At 45.2% G+C, this 12251-nt stretch overlaps 1 pseudogene; it reads left to right on the forward strand.

Annotated features, from left to right (window-relative positions):
- Positions 1–393: 393 nt before the first annotated feature.
- Positions 394–1338, forward strand: LOC146755219 (olfactory receptor 14J1-like; annotated as a pseudogene).
- Positions 1339–12251: the final 10913 nt, after the last annotated feature.

Here is a 12251-nt window from a genome sequence, read left to right on the forward strand (position 1 = left end):
CTCCCCTTTCTCGAAGGATGGAATTATCATCATTTTCTGTAGGCATGAATAATTCACTTATCCTACAAACAGGCAGCATTTTCTAACTGAAACTGAATGCCACAGCAGCTGGGGTAAAGGGCTCTAAGAGCACTTGGGGTAAAGATATGAGACATGAAACAGATGAAAATATCCAGGGAGAAGGCATAAGAAAATAAGAGGAAGGTTAGAGCTCCATATGCTGCTTCTGCTTAAGGAATGCTGAAATACATGAAATTAAATGCAAGTAATGGTGCTAAATGTACACTGTTGTAAGAGAATAAAAACATTTCATAGTATAGCAGGAAGAGTGTGTCTGAGAATGGTCTGGACTTGTCATTATCTTCTGCACTCTGAGCAGGACTCCAAGCCCAACAACAGCAGATGCCCAACAGCAGCTCCATCAGTGAGTTCCTCCTGCTGCTGTTGGCAGACACGCGGCAGCTGCAGCTCCTGCACTTCTGGCTCTTCCTGGGCATCTACCTGGCTGCCCTTCTGGGCAACGGCCTCATCAGCACAGCCGTAGCCTGCGACCGCCGCCTGCACACCCCCATGTACTTCTTCCTCCTCAACCTGGCCCTCCTCGACCTGGGCTGCATCTCCACCACTCTCCCCAAAGCCATGGCCAACACCCTCTGGGACACCAGGGCCATCTCCTACACAGGATGTGCTGCACAGCTCTTTTTCTTTCTCTTCTTCATCTCAGCAGAGTATTCCCTTCTCACTATCATGTCCTATGACCGGTACGTTGCCATCTGCAAGCCCCTGCACTACGGGACCTTGATGGACAGCAGAGCTTGTGCCACCATGGCAGCAGCTGCCTGGGGCGCTGGGGTTCTCTATTCCCTGCTGCACACTGCCAGTACGTTTTCACTGCCTCTCTGCCAAGGCAATGTTGTGAACCAGTTTTTCTGTGAAATCCCCCAGATCCTCAAGCTCTCCTGCTCAGGAGCAAATCTCATGGAAGTTGTGTTTCTCATTTTTAGTGCCAGTTTAGTCTTTGGATGCTTTGTTTTCATAGTGGTGTCCTATGTGCAGATCTTCATGGCTGTGCTGCGGATGCCCTCTGAGCAGGGACGGCACAAAGCCTTCTCCATGTGCCTCCCTCACCTGGCTGTGGTCTCCTTATTTGTCAGCACTGGCATTTTTTCCTACCTGAAGCCCCCCTCCATCTCCTCCCCATCCATGGACCTGGTGGTGGCACTTTTGTACTCAGTAGTGCCTTCATCACTGAACCCTCTTATCTACAGTATGAGGAACAGAGAGATCAAGCAGGCTCTCTGGAAGGTGTTGCAATAAGCACTCTTCCAGCTTCAATAATGTGCACATCTTCCTCACATTGTTCCCAGTGATGGTTCTTTATGTTTTATTGATACATCATTGTTTGATTGTGAATGGTACAGCAATCTGTAGGAAAAAAAATTTGCAAATTATTTCACTTCTTTCCTACCCACTTTCTTTTTTCTCACTCCAAGAGCTCATGTAAACAGATCTCCTGAATAGGTTAAAAGATACCTAAAAAGCTTTCAAAATTTGCTATTCCTTAGCCCTTCTCTCTTGCTACCTTGTTTGGGTCTTAGGGAGGTACAGCCGCAGACAGCAGAACATAGTGCTCTTTTAAATCCTGCTCTATTTACACTACCACAATGCTCTGAAGTCCTCTCATTTGTGCAGGCCTGAAGGTCCTATGTATCTCAAAACAGTCCAGTTGTCTGTACAGCAGCACTCCGGGGCTGCAGTCAGTAGCCAGCAATACGAACGGCTGTGTCAGAGCTGGTCTCCTTCCTGGTACTGCCATAACAACAGGGCCCCTTCAGAGAAGGACCAGAGAACTGGAGGCCTCTTCCAATGCTGGTGTAAGGAATATATTTCAGGAGCTGCTCCCTGAGAATGCTTCGAGATGTTTTGGTGCTCTTTACTGCGTGACTAGGTCAGATTGAAGAGTCCCAAGGAGATCTGTAAGGGACTCAGGGCAGTGCTGTGGTTTAAAGTTTATGGGTTGAGATAAAGAGAAAAAGAAAATGATAATAATTATGACAAATGTATTTATATATACATAATATATTTAGAATATTTTCTCATATATACAACATATGAATTACCAAACATATATGCACAGATAATAATACGTATGCAAAGCTGTTTGCAAGTCCAGGACTTGTTGCAGGGGTTTTAACAGCCACAGGGTTCACTGTAGGAGCTGAAGCGGCTGTCGGGGTATTGCAGGAACTGGAACAAGTGCAGAGCTCATTGCCAAAGCTGCAATCACCACAGGACCTGTGACTGAATTGGAGCAGCCATTGGGCTCTTTGGAGGGGTTGGAGTGACCACAGGGCTGAACCTCCTGGCACAGTTCACCTCCCTTTGGAGGAATTTGTTTCATTTCCTTATCACAATACCTGGAACAGCTACAGGACCTGTAGCAGGAGTGACTGCAGAGCTCATTATGAGGGGTGGAGTGACAGCGGGAGCTGTCCAGAGCATGGAGCAACTGCAGAACATGTAGCAAAAACATGCATCTACTGCCTATGAATATGTAGATGAGTTCCTGTAGATTTGTTGAATATGTATGAGCTTGGTTTTGAAATATGTAATGATTCTGCATGCTTGTGTGCAAGACAGGAGGAGTGATTCCCCTTTGTACCCTGCTCTGAATAAACACATCCCTGCTTTATAACCTAACTCTGGGTTTCAGAGTTTGATTCCACAAGTCAGTTTGGTGACCCAGATGGGACCTGCTCTGTTCGGCTGCTGGACCAGCTGAGAGGGGGAACACTTTCGGCTCACCCCAAGATTTCTCTGCCCAACTGGAACGAAAGCAGTGTGCAAACTGCAGTGGGACACTGGTGGAGAAATCCTACCAAGCTAAGTGAGAGGGAACCTTCTCTGATTTCAAAGTTTACCCTAGCAGATCCACTGGTGAAACTGTAGCTAGGGAAGCAGGATAAGGTGGTTTATTTCCTGGTGGATATGGGTGCTTCTTACTATGCATAAATGGCTTTTTAACAGCAGCAGAAACTATTGCCCCAAAGTGAAAAGTCTTGCTTTCTTAAGACTTTACAATTTATTCTAGGTAAACAGGTAGGAATACACAAAGGTTTGTAGATGCCACATTCACCAAAGCCTTTTCTAGGGCAAGAATTAGTAGAAAAAATGGAAGTTGAAATAAAGTCTAAAGGAAAACTGGAGTCTGAAGTAAAAGAAGAACAGTTAATAGAACTGCTTAGTTTTGCACTGATCACTACCCCTGCAGGGACTGGGATTTCAGATGAAGTAAGTGATCATGTTCACCCTGGGGTGTTTGTTGTGCAAACTCAAGGAAGGGCTAAGGCTGCAGCACCAATGGCATTCAGAATAAAGCAGGGAGCTCAGCCAGTTTGGATTAAACAGTTCTTCCTCATATTCAAAGACAGGAAAGAAATCCAGCCAATAATTGATCATTTTCAGAAACTCTGGATGTTGGTGGAGTGAGTCAAAAATACAACTCACCCATCCTCATGATTAGAAAAATGTACAGGAACTACCAGATACTACAAGATTCAAGGGTTATCAACAGAATTGTGGAGGATTTATATCCATTGGTAGCATATCCCTATACACCGCTTACAAAATCATCAGGGGAATTGGCATGGTCCCTCTTGTACCATCCCATGGCACCCAGACTGTGTTGCTGCAAGGGTTGGACTGAGGCACCAGCTCTGTCAGCCTCATCTCAAGTTTGTTGTATGACAGCAGCGTCTCCCGGTGGTGGGTGATGAGGTCGTAGAGGCTGTCAAATTCTCAGCTGTCAGTCAGAAAGAAACTGTGGATGCTGGTGTCCTGCTGCCTGTGGATGTGACAATGCTGCACTTTCCTATTACGCCAGATGGACAGAATGCATTCCCCAATGAGTTTTTAGTTCTTTCTGACAAGAAAGGAGACATCAGGTGCCCCCATCTCAGTGCAGTACTCTGTCAGCAGCCACTCAGCAATGTGCCGCCCACCGCACCCTGCTCCCAGCCTGCCATGGAACCATTCCCATGGGAGATGCAGCTCTGTGTTCAAGCTCACCTCCTTTTGCACAGCTCATCTCCCCCAGACATCTCCCCCTGTTGTCCTGACCAGTACAATATAGAGTGGGTTCCATGCACAAGTGATGGGGTCTTAAACCATTTGGCAATCCACCTTCTGCTCATCTGCCACCATTTGTCTCCTGTATCAGGAGAAAGCCGCTTAGGGAAACAGAGCCTGTAAATTGCTATCTTTACTGCTCTCTCCAATGCCTGAGGTGGATGCCAAAACCCCTCCTGCATTCCCCATGGCCACGGGTAACCATACAGTTTGCTTCTCAAGACAGGGTGAAAGAGCTACCAGGCATACAGGGAATTTCTCCCTATGCAGTGAGACCTTGAATGTCATGGAAGATTCAGCAGGAAACTATTTGAGATTGGGAATCTGTAGAGCAGATCTCTGGTGCTGTTGCGGTGTGTGGGAAGATCTTACAGTCCACTCTCCCATCTTACTGGGGAGGTACCTGTGTGCTTGCTCAACGAGCTCTACCATTCACCCTGGCATTCACGAAGGGGATGTCACACACCCCCAGAAGGAACAAAAGGAGCTTAGGGTTCTCATTTGATAATGCTGTATATAGATATAGATTTGATGGGAATGCTCAGAGGTTTCTCTGATAAATTTAAGGCAAGAAATCCAATTGCTGCAGGGTTTGAATCACTGTTCTGGTGGGTGACAATTAACAACAATGTGGACTGGATTAACTACATCTCTTAAAACAACAAAAGAGAGAATCTGGTCTACAGGCAATATGGGAACATACTAAACTACTTCATCAAGTATCGGTAGATGATACTTTATTTGGATTTACCAAATTGTGTGAAAAACTTACTGCTTGGCTACCACAGTTTGCATGGCTGAAGCAGCTCTTTGTTGCTTTGTATTACTGCAGTCATCTTGCTTGTTTTAATGTACGTTGAAATGAGGTGTGCATTACGGCAGTGTAAAACCAGTGGGAATAGCTGTGAAGAATAGAAAAAGCACAAGCTAAGACAGAAAGTGGAGAGCGGAAGTTATTTGAAATCTTCCCTTTCCCAGAATGTAGTAATCTAGCAAAAGTATTTGCAAAGTCTAAGAAAAGGGGGATTGAGTTTGAACAAGGGGACAATCTAAGGCTCAACTATTGCAGAGGGGCTTGGGTAAGCAGGATGTCAGATCAGATAAGAAAAGAATATTTTGAAACTCCATTGTCAGCGTTATGGGGAACACTGGGCAAGGGACCAGCTGGAAACTGTTGCAGGCTGAAGTCACCACACAATTTGATGAACAGCTGTGCGCTTCCTGCTGGATTGTGGGTTTCTGAGAACATCTGACCCCAACAGCTCCAGAAATGTCTCACAAGAAGGAGGACAGACAGAGTAACTGCACGTCCTTTATTCTTTTAAGGTTCACAGAGAGCCTGGTTCATTATGCACAGTGTATTTGGGCTACAATACAAAGGTAAAGGCTGAATAAGAATTGGTTTTAATAATGAGGTTTTAGTGAAAAACATTACAGTATTTAAAAACATCATAATAAGCAGAATAAATTACACATACTAAGTGGCATGAAACAAACAAACAATGAGAGAGAGAGCGATTCTGTAAAAAGCTGCATTACAAGTCATAAATTCCAAAAGACAGGTAATTCACTGCATATGAAAAACATCTGGTAATCACTTTCCTCACAGCATCCTTGACCTCCCTGTTCCTCATGCTGTAGATGAGGGGGTTTACTGCTGGTGGCACAGCTGAGTACAGAACTGCCACCATCAGGTCCACGGATGGAGAGGAGACAGAGGGTGGCTTCAGGTAGGCATAAAACCCAGTGATGGTAAGTAGGGAGACCACAGCCAGGTGAGGGAGGCACGTGGAGAAGGCTTTGTGCCTTCCCTGCTCAGAGGGCATCCGCAGCACGGCCATGAAGATTTGCACATAGGACACAAATATGAAAACAAAGCACCCAAAAACTAAACCGATACTAAAATTGAGGAACACAACTTCCCTGAGATTTGATTCTGAGCAGGAGAGCTTGAGGATCTGGGGGATTTCACAGAAAAATTGGTTGACAAAATTCCCTTGGCAGAGAGGCAGTGAAAACGTATTGGCAGTGTGCAGCAGGGAAAAGAGAACCCCAGTGCCCCAGGCAGCTGCCGCCATGGTGGCACAAGCTCTGCTGTCCATCAAGGTCCCGTAGTGCAGGGGCTTGCAGATGGCAACGTAGCGGTCATAGGACATGACGGTGAGAAGGAAATACTCTGCTGAGAGGAAGAAGGAGAAGAAAAATAGCTGTGCAGCACATCCTGTGTAGGAGATGGCCCTGGTGTCCCAGAGGGCGTTGGCCATGGCTTTGGGGAGAGTGGTGGAGATGCAGCCCAGGTCGAGGAGGGCCAGGTTGAGGAGGAAGAAGTACATGGGGGTGTGCAGGCGGCGGTCGCAGGCTACGGCTGTGCTGATGAGGCCGTTGCCCAGGAGGGCAGCCAGGTAGATGCCCAGGAAGAGCCAGAAGTGCAGGAGCTGCAGCTGCCGCGTGTCTGCCAACGGCAGCAGGAGGAACTCGCTGATGGAGCTGCTGTTGGGCATCTGCTGCTTCTGGGATTGAAGTCCTGCTCAGAGTGCAGAAGATAATGACAAGCCCAGACCATTCTCAGACACACTCCTCCTGCTGTACTGTGAAATGTTTTCATTTAGCTTTTGATAATTTTCATTTAACTCCATAACTTGAATTTATATTCATGAGCTTCACCATCCCTAAAGAAATAGAAGATTAAGGAGCTCTTACTTTTTCTCATTTCATAATCATATCCCAGACTCCTGAATATTTTCCTCTTGGTAACTCTTTACATGTCTCATATCTTCACTCCAACTGTTCTTAATGCCCCCAACCCCAGCCTCTTTGCACTTCAATATGTTTTAGTCAAATATGCCTGTTTGCAGGATAAGTGCACTATTCAAGTCTGCAGAAAACAAGAAAAACGTGAACTGATTCTTTCCTTTTAGAAACGAGAGGCTGAAAGCACAACCTGTGTGGCTGTTCACAAAACAAGCAATTGATTAAAGAAATATTTGGGAGTAACATAGCTGTGTTTTAAATTTTACAGCCTCTATTAGATTTCCACCTCCAGTCCTTTCTGCCTTAGCTCAGATCAAGATATGGAAAATCCCTTCCTTGGCTCTCCTCTTGCAAAGGGCCTTCACAAACATTCAGCTGTGCAGTGGAGCTGTGATCCCCTGCCCCAGGCAGCAGCTGTGGCAGCACAAGCCCTGCCGGGGGGCTCCTTCCCCCCACCCGTCTCCCCGCAGCACCCTGGGCAGCTCCCCGGGCAGGCTGAGTGCAGACACTCAGGGCTGTGCTCTGACACTGCAGCATGGAAGCCCTCGGGTGGAGCAGAAGGCTTTTTCCACAGTAAAGAAACATGCAGTGCCTGCAGCCAGATCTTCTACGGGATGTCCCTGGTTTGTTTAACCCTCTATGAAAAGAAGCTGCATGGTCTGCAGTGAGACTTACCTTTTCATGGTCTGCGTGGAATGCTCTTGCTGTGTGCCCACAGTCTGCTCACACCGTGCACATCCTGTAAGCTCTCTCCCCTTTCTCTCCTCTCCTTCTGTCACCTGTAGACTGTGCTGTGCACAAGAGCTGCTCCTGGGCACAGCTGTCTCTCTGCAGCTCTGCCCACTTGTATGAGCTCCATGTGTCCCAGGAGCCCGGCCCAGCTCAGCAGCAGAGGATGTCATACTTTATCCTTCCCACCCGTCTCCCCTGAGATGTCCCTGTGTCCTCTTTGCCATCAGATCCTGGAAAACAGCCACATCATGATTGTACTTTGAAATCTGATGAATTAAATACCAAATGTACAGTGGTCAGTGACTGATTCCAGACCTGATACCTGAGATCCTGTGATGAAACAAAATGGGCATACAGGCAAGGACAGAGAGAGGTGAACTTCCCCTGTGCAGGGCAGTGATTTCACTGAGGCAGTGCAGGCGTCACATCCCTAATTGGAAACCCTGGGGAATTAATGAAATGAATCCCAATGAAATGGGATTCAACTCCTCATGGACACACAGTATCATTGGGATTCCTCTGGTTCAGCTCCGATGTACACAAGGACAAATGGATCTAATTTTATTTATTTATTTGTTTGTTTGTTTGTTTTGAGGCTGTAAGCTTAAAAGATGAACATACATGTCAATAAAAATGAAACAAAGAATTGAAGACAAAGAATTCAATGAAAATGTTTTAACTCTTCTCATCATGAGAAATTCTCATGAGTCTTGATCCATTTTTAGTTGTAAATATGAGAATTTGTAGGGATTTTGTGTCTTTTTTTTTTCTTTCTTTTTTTTTTCCTATATTTCAAATGCCTTTGGGTACAGAGACACCATCAGTGGTGCCATTGCTATTGCCCTGCGACTAAAGCTCAGTGTCCACCGCTGCTCTTCCCTGCTGCCTATTTGATGTCCCTCATTTTTCAGGTGTCTGGAGCTGTCCTGAATAAATGGCCGTGGTTAAGGGCATGTTTTCAGCAGGCCATTTGGACTCACGCTCCTCCCACTGCCTGCCATATTTCCCCATCCTTGTTCAGTCAGATACCTCCCAATTATCTGTCAGGTTTCTGACTTTCAAGGAGATTACTTGAATTTGCTCTGTCTCTCCAAAGTCTGATTGACTGTGTTGACAAATCCTTCACCATAATTCTATCTATCCCTTCCTATCTTTTCTTTTTCTCTTTCTTTCTCTCTTTCTCTTTCTATTTTTCCCTTTCTTTTTCTTTTTCTTTTTCCTTTTCTTTTTCTCTTTCTCTTTCTTTTTCCTTTTCCTCTTCCTTTCTCTTTTTCTTTTTTTTTCTGTTTCTTTTACTTTTTTTAAATTTTTCTTTATCTTATTTTTTCTTTTCCTTCTTTTACTTCTTTTTCTTATTGTCTTTCTTTTTAATTTTTTTAAAGCACAATGTCTAAAAGATGTTCATTAATGTCAGTAAAAGTTAAAAATATGAGTTGAAAACAAAGATATAAATAAATGAGAATGTGTTAAACATTCTCAATGTGTGAAATACTCAGAAGTCCTGTTCAGTTTTAAGTTGATACCTCTCAACTACCTGGCTGATCTATCCCAGGGAGATTACTGGAATTTGCTCCATCTCCCAGAGTCTGATGGCCTCTGTTGTCAACTCCTTCACTGTGATTCAATCTATCCTATCCTACCTCAGTATAAATCATTTCTTTTAAAAGTATTCCATATGAAAGACAAACTTCAATAGATGCAGCTTGAACATGGCATGCAGTTGATCACTGTTTTACTGTTCATTCAATTGCATCACCTTTCCTTCCGTTTGCTGGCCAGATAAAAAAGAGAAATCTTTCCTTTTCCATGTGCAGATGGTTCTCTGAGGAAAGCCAGTGGGAGTTGGTGCAAAGCAGTTTTAACACTGAGCAGATGAATGCAGAGGAGAAGAGAGATGTGAAGAAAAGTGATGCAAGTCCCATAGGTCCATTGTGAGCAGAAATTGGGTGGGGAGGTTGAGAAGGACCTTTGTCAACACAGTAACAGTACAGAACTCAATGGGACATCCTGGATTGGTATCAGTTGCACAGTGCTGCTTTAAACCCAGCTATAAATAAAGAGACAATAAATTTATAATGGATTCTTTCTCTTTAAGCTCTCTCCAGATATCCCTCCTTTTTTCTGAACAAGTTCTGATAACCTGAAGAAGATAACAAGATGGCATAAGGCACAGGAGATTCTTTAGGTTATAATGGTCCCAGGGTGCATTTGATGCTGAGTTCGTCAGCCTCCAGTGCAGAGAGAAGTTTGCACAAAGTGCTCAACAAGACAAAGTCACAAGTAACAGTGAAGTTTCTTGGAGTATTAATGGGCCCAGTGAGGGCCATTACCAAGCAAGCTTCCCAAGGGACTTGTTAGAGAAGATAACTGGAAGCCATGACTACAGGCAGGCAAAGGCACTGGCATGCTAAGAAACCTCTCCTTTGCCTTACGAAGCAGACAGATCAAGCCCTGATTACAAGACCAGTGGTAGAGAGATCCTGTATCTCATGTTGGCTCCTGGCATTTCGTGGGGCAATGGGTTGGAGGTCTGTATGATGTTAAATGAAAGACATGGGGACAGAAGATCCCAGGCTCTACATGTGGTGCAAGGACGCTGTGAGGTTCATGTCCCATATGAGACCTATGTTTCATTGAAGGATCTGAGAAGGGATGTGAGAAGGGCCCAGTCTGAACAAGCAGTCAATCCCTGTGAAACTCTGAACTTCAAATCTCTGAGTTCCAGTGCCCTCCTTTGCACATTCTCCCAGAGTTTAATGTCCTTTATGTTCTGCGGTGCCCAGAAGTGCACCTAGTGCTGCTAGTGAGGCAGTAGCAATGCAGAGCAGAGAGGGATGATCCTTTCCCTCACCCAGCTGGCAATAAGTTGCTTCATGCACTCCAGGGGACTGTTGTCTTTCCTGGCTGCCTTGGCACACTGCTGACTCACATTCAATTTGATGCAGACCAGGACCCCAAATCCTTTTCAGTGAGACCACTCTCCAGTGTCCCATATCCAGTCAGTGTGTATGTCCAGCGTTGCCCCTACCCAGGTGCACAATCAGGCACTTGTTCTTGTTATACGTTATGCACTTGGTGCTTAGTACCAACTGGTACCCACTTCTCTGACTTGTCCACATCTCTCTGCAAGTCCTCTCCACCCTCAGTGGAGGCAACAGCACCTCCTCATCTGGTCTTATCAGCAAACTTGCTCAGAACGTCTTCTAGTCCTGCATGCAAGTCATCTGCATAAACATGAAAGGAAAGTGGCCCCCAAATGGAACCCTGGGGACCCCGACAGTGACCATCTACAAGCCTGATGGAACCCACTGACTATAATCCTTTGGGACTGACCTACTGGCCAACTGCTCACCCACCACATTGTGTTTCTGTCTAGCCATATGCAGAACATTCTGTCCAGAAGGTTGTTGTGAGAAACAGTGTCAAAATCTCCACTGAAATCCTCAAGGATTACATCAACTGGCTTCCCTTGGTCAACTAAACGGATAACTGTGTCACAAAATGAGCTTAAATTAAACAGGACCTTTGCCTCACAAACTTGTGTTGGCTGCGACCAATGACAGAATTGTCCTTCAGCTGTTTTTCCATAACTCCCACCATCATTTTCTCCATAATTTTACCAGGCTCTGGACTGACAGGTCCATAATTGCCCATGTCATCTTTCTTGCTCTTCCTTACAATGAGACAACATTTGCCAGCTTCCTGTCAGCTGGCATGACCCTAGACTTCTTTAGATGCAATTGAAATGAGAGCCCAGAGCACACAAAGGCGTCATCATTGAAAGAAATTAGATGTGCCATAGCTTTGCAATGCCTTGAACTCCAGAGAATGGCACAGATGGAGCAGAGGGGAAGATTTGCCTCTTCTGTAGTGAACTCATTCATTTGGTAAGCAGAATAACACTACCTGATACATGGGGACTGTGTCTCTGCTCTGCTCTGCTCAGCTCACAGGGCAGCGGTGCAGGGTGTTGCTCTCATGTCAGTGCAGGTAAACTCACTTTAATCCTTTTTCCTCTGTAAATGCTTCCTCTATTTCTATGCTCACATACACTTCCACATTCCCTCAAGTACACTTCCATATATCATTAACAATTACACTTTCTTGTACCATCAAAACAGTTTGTCAAACAGTACTGTTCTTCAGTTCACATAAACTCCCTTAATACAGTCTGTATTCTTCAGTTATAAACACTGTGCCACAGAACCAGCACTGACTGAACCACCTCCCTCACACACTTCCTCACAAGCAGTACATAGTATTACATAAATGGGTTGACATTCATTGGTCGGGTGGAATGTACACCTCTCCTCAGGACAATCTTACTAATCTACAGAGCACAAACTCCCATCTTCTTACATACAAGCAGAAAGTACATATGAGTGGACAGACAACACAGTCTTTCACTTTGTCCGTGTCTGGCCATTTCCCTCACAGGAGGAAGGAAACATGGATCGGGACTCGGCACTCACCCTGCAGCTGTTCTGTGTCTCACTCACACCACACTCACTCTGACATTTAGATCAAAAACCATGGTTTATTCATACTACACAACGCTGACAACGTTTTCTAGCTGGAATCTTAATAACACTCATACTCTGGTCGACCAGTTGCAAACGTTAATGTTTTTCCCAGAGTCA

This window comes from Coturnix japonica, chromosome 35 (genome assembly GCF_054131305.1).
Source record: "Coturnix japonica strain WE chromosome 35, WE-NBRP24, whole genome shotgun sequence".
Lineage (NCBI taxonomy): Eukaryota > Metazoa > Chordata > Aves > Galliformes > Phasianidae > Coturnix > Coturnix japonica.